Raw genomic sequence first — 16,705 nt, 5'->3', positions numbered from 1 at the left:
TCCCCTTGGTGTCCCGCTGTGTCTTCGCTGTAGCCCCCGCTGTGACCCTGCTGTGTCGCGCTGTGTTCCGGCAGTCTCCCCACTGTGTCCCGCTGTGTTCTGCTGTGTCCCATGGTGTCCTGCTTTGTCCCCCACTGTGTCCCCCGCTGAGTCCCCTCTTTGTCCCCGCTGTGTCCCGCTGTGTTCTCGCTGTGTCCCCTGCTGTGTCCCGCTGTGACCCGCTGTGTACCGCTGTGTCCCAGCTGTGTCCACCCTATGTCCGCACTGTGTCCCGCTGTGTACCCGCTGTGTCCCAGCTGTGTCGCTCTATGTCCTGCTGTGTCCCCCACTGTGTCCCGCTGTGTACCCTCTGTGTCCTCCTGTGTCCCCGCTGTGTCCCGCTGTGTCCTGCTGTGTCCCCGCTGTGTCCCGCTCTGTCCTGGCTGTGACCCACTGTGTCCCGCTGTGTCCCCCGCTGTGTCCCGCTGAGTCCCGCTGTGTCCTTGCCTTTTCCCCCGCTGTGTCTCGCTGTTTCCCCCGCTGTGTCCCCTCGGCGTCCCGCTGTGTCCTCGCTGTGGCCCCCGCTGTGTCCCTGCTGTGTCCCGCTATGTCCCTCTGTGTCCCCGCAGTTTCCCCACTGTGTCCCGCTGTGTTCTGCTGTGTCCCCACTGTGTCACCCGCTGTGTCCCATTGTGTCCCGCTGTGGCCCCTGCTGTGTCCCGCTGTGTCCCCTCAGTTTCCCCACTGTGTCCCGCTGTGTTCTGCTGTGTCCCATGGCGTCCTGTTTTGTCCCCCGCTGTGTCCCCCTCTGAGTCCCCGCTGTGTCCCGCTGTGTCCCCAGCTGTGTCCCGCTGTATCCCCCGCTGTGATTCCCGATTTGTCACCGCTGTGTCCCGCTGTGTCCCGTTGTTTCCCCCACTGTGTCCCGCTGTGTCCCCGCTGTGTCCTGCTTTGTCCCCGCTGTGTCCTACTGTGTCCCGTTGTGTCCCGCTGTGTCCTGCTGTGTCCTGCTGTGTCCCTGCTGTGTCCCGCTGTGTCCCCGCTGTGTCCCCCTGTGTTCCTGCACTGTCCCCACTGTGTCCCCCTGTGTTCCTGCTCTGTCCCCACTGTGTACTCCGCTGTGTCCCCCGCTGAGTCCCCGCTGTGTCCCCGCTGTGTCCCGCTGTGTCCTCCCTGTGTCCCCCGCTGTGTCCCGCTCTGTCCCCCGCTGTGATTCCCTCTTTGTCCCTGCTGTGTCACGCTGTGTCCCCCTCGGTGTCCCATTGTGTCCCTCTGTGTCCTCGCTGTATCCCCCACTGTGTCCCGCTGTGTCCCCAGCTGTGTCCCCTGCTGGGTCCCGCTGTGTCCCGCTATGTCCCGCTGTGTGCCCCGCTGTGTCCCGCTGTGTCCCCGCTCTGTGTCCCCGCTCTGTCCCGCTGTGTCCCGCTGTGTCCCCGCTGTGTCCCCCGCTGTGTCCTGCTCTGTCCCCGCTGTGTCCGGCTGTGTCCCCGCTGTCCCCCGGTGTGTCCCTTCTGTTCCCCGCTATGTACCTCACTGTGTCCCGCTGTGTCCCGCTGTGTCCCGTTGTGTCCTCGCTGGGTCCCCCTCTATATCCCCACTTTGTCCACCGCTGTGTCCCGTTGTGTCTCTCGCTGTGTCCAGCTGTGTCACTCTGTGTCCCGCTCTGTCCCTGCTGTGTCCCGCTGTGACCCGCTTTGTCCCCGCTGTGTCCCGCTCTGTCCCCCGCTCTGTCCCCCGCTGTGTCCGGCTGTGTCCCCCACTGTGTCCCGCTGTGTCCCGCTGTGTCCCCCGATTTGTCCCGCTGTGTCCACGCAGTGTCCCCTCTGTGTCCCGCTGTGTCCCACTTTGTCCCGTGGTGTCCTGCTTTGTCCCTCACTTTATCCCCCGCTGAGTCCCCTCTGTGTCCCCGCTGTGTCCCGCTGTATCCTCGCGGTGTTCCCCGCTCTCTCACGCTTTGTCCCCGGCTGTGTCCTGCTGTGTCCTCGCTGTGTCCCCCGCTGTGTACCGCTGTGACCCCACTGTGTCCCGCTGTGTCCCAGCTGTGTCCGCCCTATGTCCCCCACTGTGTCCCGCTGTGCTCCCCGCTGTGTCCCCGCTGTGTCCCACATGTGTCGCTCTGTGTCCTGCTGTGTCCCTCGCTGTGTACCGCTGTGTCCAGCCGTGTCCCCCACTCTGTCCCGCTGTGTCCCCGCTGTGTCCCGCTGTGTCCCGCTGTGTCCCCGCTGTGTCCTGCTCTGTCCCCGCTGTGACCCTGTGTCCCCCGCTGTGTCCCGCTGTGTCCCGGTGTGTCCTCGCTGTTTCCCCCGCTGTGTCTCGCTGTTTCCCCCGCTGTGTCCCCTCGGTGTCCCGCTGTGTCCTCGCTGTGTTCCGCTGTGTCCCACTGTGTTCTCGCTGTGTCCCCTGCTGTGTCCTCGCTGTGTTCCCCGCTGTGTAGCGCTGTGTCCCTCGCTGTGTCCCGCTGTGTCCCGCTTTGTCCTCGCTGTGTCCCGCTGTGTCTCCGCTGTGGCCCGCTGTGTCCCCCGCTGTGTCCCCCGCTGTGTCCCTGCTCTCCCCCGGTGTGTCCCTGCTGTTCCCCGCTATGTATCCAACTGTGTCCCACTGTGTCCCGCTGTGTCCCGTTGTGTCCTCGCTGGGTTCCCCTCTATGTCCCCACTGAGTCCCGTTTTGTCTCGCTGGGGCCCCCGCTGTGTCCCGCTGTGTCTCCGCTGTGTCCCCGCTGTGTCCTGCTTTTTCCCTGCTGTGGTCCGCTGTGGCCCGCGCTGTGTCCCGTTGTGTCCCCGCTGTGTCTCCTGCTGTAGCCCGCTGTGTCCAGCTGTGTCCCTGCTGTGTCCCGATGTGTACACTGTGTCCTCGTTGTGTCCCACGTTGTGTCCTGCTGTGTCCTGGCTGTGTCCCCAGCTGTGTCCCGCTGTGTCCCCGCTGTGTCCCCTGCTGTGTCCCACGCTGTCTCCTGCTTTGTCCCCCGCTGTGTCCCGCTTTTTCCCACTGTGTCCCTGCTGTGTCCCGCTGTTTCCCCGCTGTGTCACCTGCTGTGTCCCGTTGTGTCGCCTGCTGTGTCCTGCTGTGTCCCTGCAGTGTCCCCGCTGTGTCCCTTCTGTGTCCCGATGTATCCCCGCAGTTTCCCCACTGTGTCCCCCTGTTTTCTGTTGTGTCCCATGGTGTCCTGCTTTGTCCCCCGCTGTGTCCCCCTCTGAGTCCCCGCTGTGTCCCGCTGTGTCCCCCGGTGTGTCCCGCTCTATCCCCCGCTGTGGTTCCCGCTTTTTCACCGCTGTGTGGCTCTGTGTCCCGCTGTGTCCCCCACTGTGTCCCGCTGTGTCCCCACTGTGTCCTGCTTTGTCCCCGCTGTGTCCTACTGTGTCCCGTTGTGTCCTGCTGTGTCCTGCTGTGTCCCGCTGTGTCCTGCTGTGTACACTGTGTCCTCATTGTGTCCCATGTTGTGTACCGCTGTGTCCTGGCTGTGTCCCCAGCTGTGTCCCGATGTGTCCCCGCTGTGTCCCCTGCTGTGTCCCCCGCTGTCTCCTGCTTTGTCCCCCGCTGTGTCCCGCTGTGTCCTCCCTGTGTCTCTCGCTGTGTCCCGCTCTATCCCCCACTGTGATTCCCGCTTTGTCCTTGCTGTGTCCCACTGTGTCCCGCTGTGTCCCCCTCGGTGTCCCGTTGTGTCCCTCTGTGTCCTCGCTGTATCCCCCACTGTGTCCCGCTGTGTCCGCAGCTGTGTCCCCTGCTGGGTCCCGCTGGGTCCCGCTATGTCCAGCTGTGTGCCCTGCTGTGTCACACTGTGTCCCCGCTCTGTCACACTGTGTCCCTCTGTGTTCCCCGCTGTGTATAAGCTGTGTCTCTCGCTGTGTCCCGCTGTGTCCCCTCTGTGTTCCGCTGTGACCCCGCTGTGTCCCCCGCTGTGTCCTACTCTGTCCCCGCTGTGTCCTGCTGTGTCCCCGCTGTCCCCTGGTGTGTCCCTGCTGTTCCCCGCTATGTACCCCACTGTGTCCTGCTATGTCCCATTGTGTCCTCATTGGGTCCCCCTCTATGTCCCCACTTTGTCCCCCGTTGTGTCAGGTTGTGTCCCGTTGTGGCCCCTGCTGTGTCCCGCTGTGTCTCCGCTGTGTCCCCGCTGTGTCCCGCTGTGTCACTGCTGTGTCCCGCTCTGTCCCCGCAGTTTCCCCACTTTGTCCCGCTGTGTTCTGCTGTGTCCCATGGTATCCTGATTTGTCCCCCGCTGTGTCCCCGCTGAGTCCCCGCTGTGTCCCGCTGTGTCCCCCACTGTGTCCCGCTCTATCCCCCGCTGTGATTCCCGCTTTGTCACCTCTGTGTCCTGCTGTGTCCCGCAGTGTCCTGCTTTGTCCCTTCTGTGTCCTACTGTGTCCCGTTGTGTCCCGCTGTGGCCTGCTGTGTCCCGCTGTGTTTCCGCTGTGTCCCGCTGTGTCCACGCTGTGTCCCCCGTGTTCCTGCTCTGTCCCCGCTGTTTCCTGAGTACCCGCTGTGTCCCCGCTGTGTCCTCCCTGTGTCCCCCGATGTGTCCCGCTCTATCCCCCGCTGTGTTTCCCGCTTTGTCTCTGCTGTGTCCCGCTGTGTCCCGCTGTGTCTCCCTCGGTGTCCCGTTGGGTCCCTCTGTGTCCTCGCTGTATCCCCCACTGTGTCCTGCTGTGTGCCCAGCTGTGTCCCCTGCTGTGCCCCGCTTTGTCCCGCTATGTCCCGCTGTGTGCCCCGCTTTTTCCCTGCTGTGTCCCGCTGTGTCCCGCTGTGTCCCTCTATGTCCCGCTGTGTTCCCCGCTGTGTGCCCGCTGTGTCTCTCGCTGTGTCCCGCTGTGTCACGGCTGTGTCCCGCTGTGTCCCCGCTGTGTCCCCCGCTGTGTCCTGCTCTGTCCCCGCTGTGTCCTGCTGTTTCCCCGCTGTGTCACGCTGTGTCTCCCACTGTGTCCCGCTCTATCCCCCGCTGTGATTCCCGCTTTGTCACCGCTGTGTCCCTCTGTGTCCCGCTGTGTCCCCCACTGTGTCCCGCTGTGTCCCTGCTGTGTCCTGCTTTGTCCCCGCTGTGTCCTACTGTGTCCCGTTGTGTCCCGCTGTGTCCGGCTGTGTCCGGCTGTGTCCCCGCTGTGTCTCGATGTGGTTCCACTGTGTCCCCACTGTATCGACGCTGTGTCCCGCTGTGTTCTCGCTGTGTCCCACACTGTGTCCCGCTCTGTCCCCGCTTTGCCTCGCTGTGTCCCGCTGTATCCCCGCTCTGTCCCACTGTGTCCCCGCTGTGTCCCGGTGTGGTCCCGCTGTGTCCCCGCTGTGTCCCCTGCTGTGTCCCCCGCTGTGTCCCCGCTTTGTCCCCCACTGTATCTCTCGCTGTGTCCCGCTGTGTCCCCGCTGTGTCCCGCTGTGTACCCACTCTGTCCCACGCTGTGTCCGGCTGTGTCCATGCTGTGTCCTGCTGTGTCCCCGGCTGTGTCACGCTGTGTCGCGCTGTGTCCCCCGCTGTGTACCTGCTGTGTCCCCGCTGTGTCCTGCTGTGTCCCGCTGTGTCCCGCTGTGTCCTGCTGTGTCACTCTGTGTCCCGCTCTGTCCCCACTGTGTCCCTCTTTGTCCCGCTTTGTCCCCGCTGTGTCCCTCTGTGTCCCCCACTCTGTCCCCCGCTGTGTCCGGCTGTGTCCCTCGCTGTGTCCCGCTGTGTCCCGCTGTATCTCCCGATTTGTCCCGTTGTGTCAACGCAGTGTCCCCTCTGTGTCCCGCTGTGTCCCACTTTATCCCGTGGTTACCTGCTTTGTCCCCCACTGTGTCTCCCCCTGAGTCCCCTGTGTCCCCGCTGTGTCCCGCTGTGTCCCCCGCTGTGTACCTGCTGTGTCCCCGCTGTGTCCTGCTGTGTCCCGCTGTGTCCCGCTGTGTCCCGCTGTGTCACTCTGTGTCCCGCTCTGTCCCCACTGTGTCCCTCTTTGTCCCGCTTTGTCCCCGCTGTGTCCCTCTGTGTCCCCCACTCTGTCCCCCTCTGTGTCCGGCTGTGTCCCTCGCTGTGTCCCGCTGTGTCCCGCTGTATCCCCCGATTTGTCCCGTTGTGTCAACGCAGTGTCCCCTCTGTGTCCCGCTGTGTCCCACTTTATCCCGTGGTTACCTGCTTTGTCCCCCACTGTGTCTCCCGCTGAGTCCCCTGTGTCCCCGCTGTGTCCCGCTGTGTCCTCGCTGTGTCCCCCGCTCTCTCCCGCTTTGTCCCCCGCTGTGTCCTGCTGTGTCCCGCTGTGTCCTCGCTGTGTCCCCCACTGTGTCCCGCTGTGACCCCGATATGTCCCGCTGTGTCCCAGCAGTGTCCGCGCTATGTCCCCCACTGTGTCCCGCTGTGCTCCCTCCTGTGTCCCCGCTGTGTCCCAGCTATGTCGCGCTGTGTTATGCTGTGTCCCCCGCTGTGTCCCGCTGTGTCCCGCTGTGTCCCCCACTGTGTCCCGCTGTGTCCCGCTGTGTCCTCGCTGTTTCCCCAGCTGTGTCTCGCTGTGTCCCCCGCTGTGTCCCCTTGGTGTCCCGCTCTGTCCTCGCTGTGTTCCGCTGTTTCCCACTGTGTTCTCGCTGTGTCCCCTGCTGTGTCCCGCCGTGTCCTCGCTGTGTTCCTCGCTGTGTAGTGCTGTATCCCCCGCTGTGTCCCGCTGTGTCCCTGCCGTGTCCCCTGTGTCCTCGCTGTGTCCCGATGTGGCCCTGCTTTTCCCCACTGTGTCCCCTGCTGTGTTCCCCCCTGTGTCCCAGCTTTGTCCCCCGCTGTGTCTCTCGCTGTGTCCCGCTGTGTCCCCGCTGTGTCCCACTGTGTCCCGCTGAGTCCCCGCTGTGTCCCCGCTGTGTCCCTCTCTGTCCCCCGCTGTGTCTCCCGATTTGTCAACACTGTGTCCCGCTGTGTCCCGCTGTGTCTAATTCTGTGTCCCGTTGTGTCCCCAGTTGTGTACACCGCTGTGTCCTGCTGTGTCCCTGCTGTGTCTCCGCTGTGTCCGGCTGTGTCCTGCTGTGTCCACTATATGTCACGGAGTTTCCTGCTGTGTCTCCGCTGTTTCACTTTGTATCCCCAGCTGTGTACCCCTCTCTGTCCCGCTGTGTCCTCGCTGTGTTTCCCTATGTGTATCGCTATGTCCCCCGGTGTGTCCCTCTGTGTCCTCGCTGTATCCCCCACTTTGTTCCAATGAGTCCTCAGCTGTGTCCCCTGCTGTGTCCCGCTGTGTCCAGCAATGTCCCGCTGTGTGCCCCGCTGTGTCCCGCTGTGTGCCCCGCTGTGTCCCGCTGTGTCCCCGCTCGGTCCCGCTGTGTCCCGCTGTGTTCCCCGCTGTGTACCTGCTGTGTCTCTCGCTGTGTCCTGCAGTGTCCCCGCTGTGTCCCGCTGTGTCCCACTGTGTCCCCTTCGGTGTCCCGTTGTGTCCCTCTGTGTCCTCGCTGTATCCCCCACTGTGTCCCCAGCTGTGTCCCCTGCTGTGTCCCGCTGTGTCCCGCTATGTCCCGCTGTGTGTCCCGCTGTGTCCCGCTGTGTCCCGCTGTGTCCCCTTCGGTGTCCTGTTGTGTCCCTCTGTGTCCTCGCTGTATCCCCCAGTGTGTCCCCAGCTGTGTCCCCTGCTGTGTCCCGCTGTGTCCCGCTATGTCCCGCTGTGTGTCCCGCTGTGTCCCGCTGTGTCCCGCTGTGTCCCCTTCGGTGTCCCGTTGTGTCCCTCTGTGTCCTCGCTGTATCCCCCACTGTGTCCCCAGCTGTGTCCCCTGCTGTGTCCCTCTGTGTCCCGCTATGTCCCGCTTTGTGCCCCGCTGTGTCCTGCTGTGTCCCCGCTCTGTCCCGCTGTGTCCCGCTGTGATTCCCGCTTTGTCACCGCTGTGTCCCTCTGTGTCCCGCTGTGTTCCCCACTGTGTCCCGCTGTGTCCCTGCTGTGTCCTGCTTTGTCCCCACTGTGTCCTACTCTGTCCCGTTGTGTCCCGCTGTGTCCGGCTGTGTCCCGCTGTTTCCCCGCTGTGTCCCGCTGTGTCCCTGCTGTGTCCCCCTGTGTTCCTGCTCTGTCCCCGCTGTGTCCCCCGCTGTGTCCCCCACTGAGTACCCGCTGTGTCCCCGCTGTGTCCCGCTGTGTCCTCACTGTGTCTCCAGCTGTGTCCCGCTCTATCCCCCGCTGTGATTCCCGCTTTGTACCTGCTGTGTCCCGCTGTGTCCCCCTCGGTGTCCTGTTGTGTCCGTGTCCTCGCTGTATCTCCAACTGTGTCCCGCTGTGTCCCCAGCTGTGTCCCCTGCTGGGTCCCGCTGGGTCCCGCTATGTCCCGCTGTTTGCCCCGCTGTGTACCGCTGTGTCCCCGCTCTGTCCCGCTGTGTCCCTCTGTGTTCCCCGCTGTGTATAAGCTGTGTCTCTCGCTGTGTCCGGCTGTGTCACCGCTGTGTCCCGCTGTGTCCCCTCTGTGTCCTGCTGTGTCCCCTGCTGTGTCCTGCTCTGTCCCCGCTGTGTCCTGCTGTTTCCCCGCTGTCCCCCGGTGTGTCCCTGCTGTTCCCCTCTATATACCCCACCGTGTCCCGCTGTGTCCCACTGTGTCCCGTTGTGTCCTCGCTGGGTCCCCCTCTATGTCCCCACTGTGTCCCCCGCTGTGTCCCGTTGTGTCCCGCTGTGGCCCCAGCTGTGTCCCGCTGTGTCTCCGCTGTGTCCCCGCTGTGTCCCGCTGTGTCCCTGCTGTGTCCCGCTGTGTCCCGTGCTGTGTCCCGTTGTGTCCCCGCTGTGTCTCCTGCTGTATCCCGCTGTGTCCAGCTGTGTTCCCCTGTGTCCCGTTGTGTCCGCTGTGTCCTCGCCTTGTCCCCCGCTGTGTCCCGCTTTGTCCTGGCTGTGTCCCCAGCTGTGTCCCGCTGTGTCCCCGCTCTGTCCCCTGCTGTGTCCCCACTGTCTCCTGCTTTGTCCCCCGCTGTGTCCCGCTGTTTCTCACTGTGTTGCCGCTGTGTCGCCGCTGTGTCCCGCTGTGTCCCCGCTGTGTCACCTGCTGTGTCCCTTTGTGTCCCCAGCTGTGTCCCGCTGTGTCCCGTGGTGTCCCGCTTTGTCCCCCGCTGTATCCACCGCTGAGTCCCCGCTTCTTCCCCGCTGTGTCCCGCTGTGTCCTTCCTGTGTCCCCTGCTGTGTCTGCTCTGTCCCCCGCTGTGTCCCCCGCTTTGTCCCTGCTGTGTCCCGCTGTGTCCCGCTGTGTTCCCCGCTATGTCCCCTTTTGTTCCCAGCTGTGTACCCTGCTGTGTCCCGCTGTGTCCCCGCTGTATCGAAGCTGTGTCCCGCTGTGTCCCGCTGTGTTCTCGCTGTGTCCCATGCTATGTCCCGCTCTGTCCCCGCTGTGTCTCTTTGTGTCCCGCTGTGTCCCCGCTCTGTCCACTGTGTCCCCACTGTGTCTCGATGTGGTCCCGCTGTATCCCCGCTGTGTCCCCTGCTGTGTCCCCCGCGGTGTCCCCGCTGTGTCCCCCGCTGTATCTCTCGCTGTGTCTCGCTGTGTCCCCGCTTAGTCCCGCTGTGTTTCCCGCTGTGTACCCACTCTTTCCCACGCTGTGTCCCGCTGTGTCCCGCTGTGTCCATGCTGTGTCCTGCTGTGTCCTCGGTTGTGTCCCGCTGTGTCGCGCTGTGTGCCCCGCTGTGTCCCGCTGTGTCCTTGCTGTGTTCCCCGCTGTATAGTGCTGTATCCCCCGCTGTGTCCCGCTGTGTCCCGCTGTGTCACTCTGTGTCCCGCTCTATCCCCACTGTGTCCCTCTTTTTCCCGCTTTGTCCCCGCTGTGTCCCGCTGTGTCCCCCACTCTGTCCCCCGCTGCGTCCGGCTGTGTCCCGCTGTGTCCCCCGATTTGTCCCGCTGTGTCAACGCTGTGTCCTCTCTGTGTCCCGCTCTGTCCCGCTGTGTCCCCCACTGTGTCCCGCTGTGTCCCGCTGGGTCCTCGCTGTTTCCCCCGCTGTGTCTCGCTGTGTCCCCTGCTGTGTCCCGCTGTGTCCACGCTTTGTCCCCCACTGTGTCCCCCGCTGTGTCCCCGCTGTGTCTCCGCTGTGTCCTGCTGTGTCCTGCTGTCTCCACGATGTGTCACGCAGTGTCCTGCTGTGTCTCCGCTGTTTCCCGTTGTTTCCCCAACTGTGTACCCCGCTGTGTTCCGCTGTGTCCTCGCTGTGTTTCCCGCTGTGTAGCGCTGTGTCCCCCGGTATGTCCCGCTGTGTCCCGCTGTGTCCTGCTGTGTCCCCGATGTGTCACACAGTGTCCCGCTGTGTCCCTGCTGTGTCCCCGCTCTGTCACGCTGTATACCACGCTGTGTCCAGCTGAGTCCCCGCTGTGTCCCGCTGTGTCCCCCACTGTGTCCCCCGCTGTGTTCCGTTGTGTTCACCGATGAGTCCCGCTGTGTCCCGCTGTGTCCCCCGCTGTGTCCGGCTGTGTCCCCACAGTGTCCCCACTGTGTTCCCCTGTGTTCCGCTGTGTCCCGTGGTGTCCTGCTTTGTCCCCCGCTATGTCCTCCGCTGAGTCCCCACTGTGTCCCCGCTGTGTCCGCTCTGTCCCCCGCTGTGTCTCCCGCTTTGTCCCCACTGTGTCCCGCTGTGTCCCGCTGTGTCCCCCTCGGTGTCCCGTTGTGTCCCTCTGTGTCCTCGCTGTATCCCCCACTGTGTCCCCAGCTGTGTCCCCTGCTGTGTCCCGCTGTGTCCCGCTATGTCCCGCTGTGTGCCCCGCTGTGTCCCGCTGTGTCCCCGCTCTGTCCCGCTGTGTCCCGCTTGTACCCGCTGTGTTTCTCGCTGTGTCCCGCTGTTTCCCCGCTGTGTCCTGCTCTGTCCCCGCTGTGTCCTGCTGTGTCCCCGCTGTCCCCCGGTGTGTCCCTGCTGTTCCTCGTTATGTACCCCACTATGTCCCGCTGTGTCCCGCTGTGCCCCGTTGTGTCCTCGCTGGGTCCCCCTCTATGTCCCCACTGTCTCCCGCTGTGTCCCGTTGTGTCCCGCTGGGCCCCCCGCTGTGTCCCGCTGTGTCTCCGCTGTGTCCCCGCTCTGTCCCGCTGTTTCCCTGCTGTGTCCCGCTGTGTCCCGCACTGTGTCCCGTTGTGTCCCCGCTGAGTCTCCTGCTTTATCCCGCTGTGTCCAGCTGTGTCCATGCTGTGTCCCGCTGTGTCCTCTGTGTCCTCGTTGTTTCCCCCGCTGTTTCCCGCTGTGTCCTGGCTGTGTCCTCAGCTGTGTCCCGCTGTGTCCCCGCTGTGTCCCCTGCTGTGTCCCCCGCTGTCACCCGATTTGTCCCCCGCTGTGTCCGCTGTTTCCCACTGTGTCCCCGCTGTGTCCCTGCTGTGTCCCACTGTGTCCCCGCTGTGTCACCTTCTGTGTCCCGTTGTGTCCCCATCTGTATCCCGCTGTGTCCCTTCATTGTCCCCGTTGTAGCCCGCTGTGTCCCGTTGTGTCCCCCTTTGTCCCCCGCTGTATCCACTGCTGAGTCCCCGCTTTGTCCCTGCTGTGTCCCGCGGTGTCCCGCTGTGTCCCGCTGTGTCCCCCTCGGTGTCCCGTTGTGTCCCTCTGTGTCCTCACTGTATCCCCCACTGTGTCCCGCTGTGTCCCCAGCTGTGTCCCGCTGTGTCCCGCTATGACCCGCTGTGTGCCCCGCTGTGTGCCCCGCTGTGTACCGCTGTGTTCTGCTGTGTCCCATGGTGTCCTGCTTTGTCCCCCGCTGTGTCCCCCGCTGAGTCCCCGATGTGTCCCTCTGTGTCCCGCTGTGTCCCGTTGTGTCCTTGCTGGGTCCCCCTCTATGTCCCCACTGTGTCCCCCGCTGTGTCTCGTTGTGTCCCGCAGTGGCCCCCGCTATGTCCCGCTGTTTCCCCGCTGTGTCCCGCTGTGTTCCCACAGCGGGGACACAGTGGGGACAGAGTGGGGGACACAGCGGGACACAGCAGGGACAAAGCGGGACACAGCGGGGGACGGGGGGAAAGCGGGACACAACGGGGGACACAGCGGGACACAGCTGGGACACCACGGGACACTATGGGGGACACAGCGGGACACAGCGGGTACACAGTGGGACACAGCGGGACAAAGCGAGGACACAGCGGGGCACAGCGAGACACAGCGGGACACAGCTGGGAACACAGCGGGGGACACAGCGGGGGACACAGGGTGACACAGCGGGGATACATCGGGACATGGCAGGAGACACAGCTGGGAACACAGCGGGGGAAACAACGGGGGACACAGGGGGACACAGCGGGGATACAGCGGGACACGGCAAGAGATACAGCAGGACACAGCGGGACACAGCGGGACACAGCGGGGGACACAGGGGGACACAGCGGGGACACAGCAGAGGACAAAGCTGGACAAAACGGGGGACACAGCAGGAAACAGCGAGACACAGCGGAACACAGCGGGGCCACAGCGGGGGACAGAGCGTGACACATCGGGGACACAGCGGGGACACAGCAGGACACTGCGCGGACACAGCCGGAACACAATGGGACACAGCGGGACACAGCCGGGACACCACGGGACACTACGGGGGACACAGCGGGACACAGTGTGGACACAGCGGGACACAGCGCGACACAGCGCGACACAGCGGGACACAGCGGGACAGAGCGGGACACAGCCGGGACACAGCGAGGACACAGCGGGACACAGCGGGACAGAGCGGGGACACAGCAGGGATATAGAAGGATACAGCGGGGGACACAGTAGGACACAGAGGGGACAGAGCAGGGACACAGCAGGACACAGCGAGGACATAGCGGGCACAGCGGGACACAGCGGGACACAGCTGTGAACACAGCGGGGGACACAGGGGGACACAGAGGGGGACACAGCGCGACACATCGGGACACAGCGGGAGACACAGATAGGAAACAGCGCTACACAGCGGGACACAGCGGGGACCACAGCGGGACACAGCATGACACAGCGGGGGACACAATGAGGGACAAGGCGGGAGACACAGCGGGGAAAGAGCGGGGACACAGCAGGGACACTGCGGGACACAGCGGGGAAAGAGCGGGGACACAGTGGGACACAGCGGGACAGCTGGACACAGCGGGGACACAATGGGCGACACAGCGAGGACCCAGCGGGGACTCTGCGGGACACAGAGGGTTACACAGCAGGACACAGTGGGGGAGACAGCGGAAAACACAGCGGGACACAACAGAGGACACAGTGAGGACACAGCGGGACACATCGGGGACAAACTGTGGGACACAGCGGGGACACAGAGGGACACAGCGGGGACACAGCAGAGGATACAGCGGGACACAGCGGGACACAGTCGGGCACAGCGTGGACACAGCGTGGGACACAGCGGGACAAAACCGGAGACACAGCGGGACACAGCAGAACACAGCAGGAACACAGTGGGGACACAGCGGAGGACACAGTGGGACACAGCGGGGACACAGCGGGGATACAGCAGTATACAGCCGTTAACACAGCGGGATACAGCTGGGACACAGCGGGGACACAGCGGCGATACAGCAGTATACAGCGGTTAACACAGCGGGATACAGCTGGGACACAGAGGGAGACACAGTGGGGAATACAGCGGGAAAAAGCGGGGCCACAGCAGGGACACAGCGGGGACACAGCACGGACACAGCGGGACACAGCGGGGGACACAGCGGGACACAGCGGGTACACAGCGGGGACACAGCGGGACACAGTGGAAGACACAGCGGGACACAGCGGGGGACACATCGGGGGACACAGCGGGGACACAGCGGGGACACAGTGGGACACAGCGGGACACAGCGGGACACAGCAGGGAACACACCGGGGGACACAGCGGGACACTTCGGGACACAGCGGGGGACACAACTGGACACAGCGGGGGACACAGCGGGGGACACAGCGGGGACACAGCGGGACACAGCCAGACACAGTGGGACACAGCGGGGGACAGAGCGGGACACAGCGGTGGACACAGCAGGACACAGCGGGACACAGCGGGACACAGCGGGGCCAGAGCGAGGGACACAAGGGGGATACAGCAGGACACAATGGGGGACACAGCGGGCACAGCAGGACACAGCGGGGCCACCGCGTGGGACACAGCGGGACATAGCGGCTACACAGCAGGGATACAGAGGGATACAGCGGGGGACACTGCCCGACACAGCGGGGACACAGCAGGGTACACAGTGTGGGAGACAGCAGGACACAGTGTGGACAGAGCAGGGACACAGCGGGACACAGCGAGAACACATCGGGACACAGCGAGACACAGCGGGACACAGCTGGGAACACAGTGGGGGACACAGCGGGACACAGCGGGGGATACAGCGTGACACAGCGGCACACAGCGGGACACAGCGGGGACACAGTGGGGGACACAGGGAGACACAGCGGGGACACAGCGGAGGACAAAGCTGGACACAACGGGGGATACAGCAGGACACAGCGAGACACAACGGAACACAGTGGGGCCACAGCGGGGGACACAGGGGGACACATCAGGGACACAGCGGGGGACACAGCGGGACACAGCAGGACACAGCGGGGCCACAAGTTGGGACAAACCGGGACACAGCGGCTACACAGCGGGGATACAGAGGGATACAGCGCGGGACACAGCGGGACACAGCGGGGACACAGCAGGGTACACAGTGGGGGACACAGCAGGACACAGCGGGGACAGAGCAGGGACACAGCGGGACACAGCGTGGACACAGCGGGACACAGCGATACACAGCGGGACACAGCTGGGAACACAGCGGGGGAGACAGCGGGACACAGCGGGGGATACAGCAGGACACAGCGGGACACAGCGGGGACACAGCGTGGGACACAGGGAGACAAAGCGGGGGAACAGCGGAGGACAAAGCTGGACACAACGGGGGACATAGCAGGATACAGTGAGACACAGCAGAACACAGCGGGGCCACAGCGGGGTCACAGTGGGACACATCAGGGACACAGCGGGGATACAGCGGGACACAGCAGGAGACACGGGACACAGCGGGGACAAAGCGGGGGAAACAGTGGGGGACACAGCAGGACACAGCAGGGACAGAGCAGGGACACAGCGAAACACAGCGAGGACACATCGGGACACAGCAGGACACAGCTGGGAACACGGCGGGGGACACAGCGGGACCCAGCGAGGGACACACCAGGGAAACAGTGGGGAAACAACGCGGACACCGCGGGACACAGCGGGGACACAGCTGGGACACAGTGGGACACAGCGGGACACAGCGAAGACAAAGCGGGGTCTCTGCCGGACACAGCGGGAACACAGCGGGGACACAGTGGGACAGGCGGGACACAGCAGGACACTGCGGGGATACAGAGGGGACACAGCGGGGAAACAGCGGGGACAAAGCAGGGACACAGCGTGACACAGCGGGGACACAGCGAGAATCAGCGGGGGACACAGCAGGACACAGCTGGGTACACAGTGAGGACAAAGCAAGGCACAGCGGGACACAGCGTGGACACAGCTGGGACACAGTGGGCGACACAGCGAGGACACAGCGGGACACAGCAAGACACAGCAGGGACACAGTGGGGGACAGAGCGGGACACAGTGGAGGACACTGCGGGGGACAGAGTGCGGGACACAGGGGGGACACAGCGGGGACACAGGGTGGACACAGCGGGGACACAGCGGCACACAGAGGGGACACAGCGGGGACACAACGGGACACAGCGAGACACAGCAGGGACATCAAGGGACACTACGGGGGACACAGCGGGACACAGTGGGGACACAGCGGGACACAGCAGGGAACACAGCGGGACACAGCGGCACACAGCAAGGACACAGCAAGGACACAGGTGGACACAGCGGGGACACAGCGGGTGACATTTCGGGACACAGTGGAGGACACAGCGGGGGACAGAGTGGGGGACACAGAGGGGGACACAGCGGGGACACAGCGGGGACACAGCGGGGACACAGCGGGACACAGTGAGGACACAGCGGGGACACAACGGGACACAGCGGGACACAGCCAGGACACCACGGGACACTATGGGGGACACAGCAGGACACAGCGGGGACACAGCTCGACACAGCGGGGGACACAGCGGGACACGTTGGGGACAGAGCAGGACAAAGCGGGACTCAGCGGGGGACACAGCGGGACACAGCGGCACACAGCAGGGACACAGCAAGGACACAGCTGGACACAGCGCGACACAGCAAGGACACAGCGGGGACACAGCGGGGGACACAGCGGGGGACAAAACGGGACAACACGGGACACAGCGGAACACAGCGGGACACAGCGGGGGACATAGCGGGACACAGGTGGACACAGTGCGACACAGACACAGCGGGGGAAACAACGGGACAAAGCGGACACAGGGGGACACAGCGGGACACAGCGGGACAAAGCGTGGACACAGCAGGGTACACAGGAGGACACAGCAGGGACACAGTGGGGGACAAAGCTGGACACAACGGGGGACACAGCGGGACACAGCGGGACACAGCGGGGGACAAGTGGGACATAGCGGGGACACAGCGGAAGACACAGTGGGGTACACAGTAGGACACAGAGGGGACAGAGCAGGGACACCGCAGGACACAGCGAGGACACAGCGGGACACAGAGGGACACAGCTGTGAACACAGCGGGTTACAAGGGGGACACAGCGAGGGACACAGCGGGACACAGCGGGACACATCGTGACACAGCGGGGGACACAATGGGGGACAAAGCGGGGGACAAAGCGGGGAAACAGCGGCGACACAGCGGGACACAGCGGGACTCAATGGACACAGCAGGGACACAATGGGGACTCTGCGGGACACAGAGGGTTACACAGCAGGACACAGTGGTGGAGACAGCGGGGAACACA

Source organism: Dipodomys merriami, unplaced genomic scaffold, assembly GCF_024711535.1.
Source record: "Dipodomys merriami isolate MVZ:Mamm:240054 unplaced genomic scaffold, mDipMer1.0.p SCAF_45, whole genome shotgun sequence".
In the NCBI taxonomy this organism is placed as follows: domain Eukaryota; kingdom Metazoa; phylum Chordata; class Mammalia; order Rodentia; family Heteromyidae; genus Dipodomys; species Dipodomys merriami.
The sequence above is the reverse complement of the archived record's forward strand: the minus strand, read 5'-3'. Positions refer to the sequence as shown.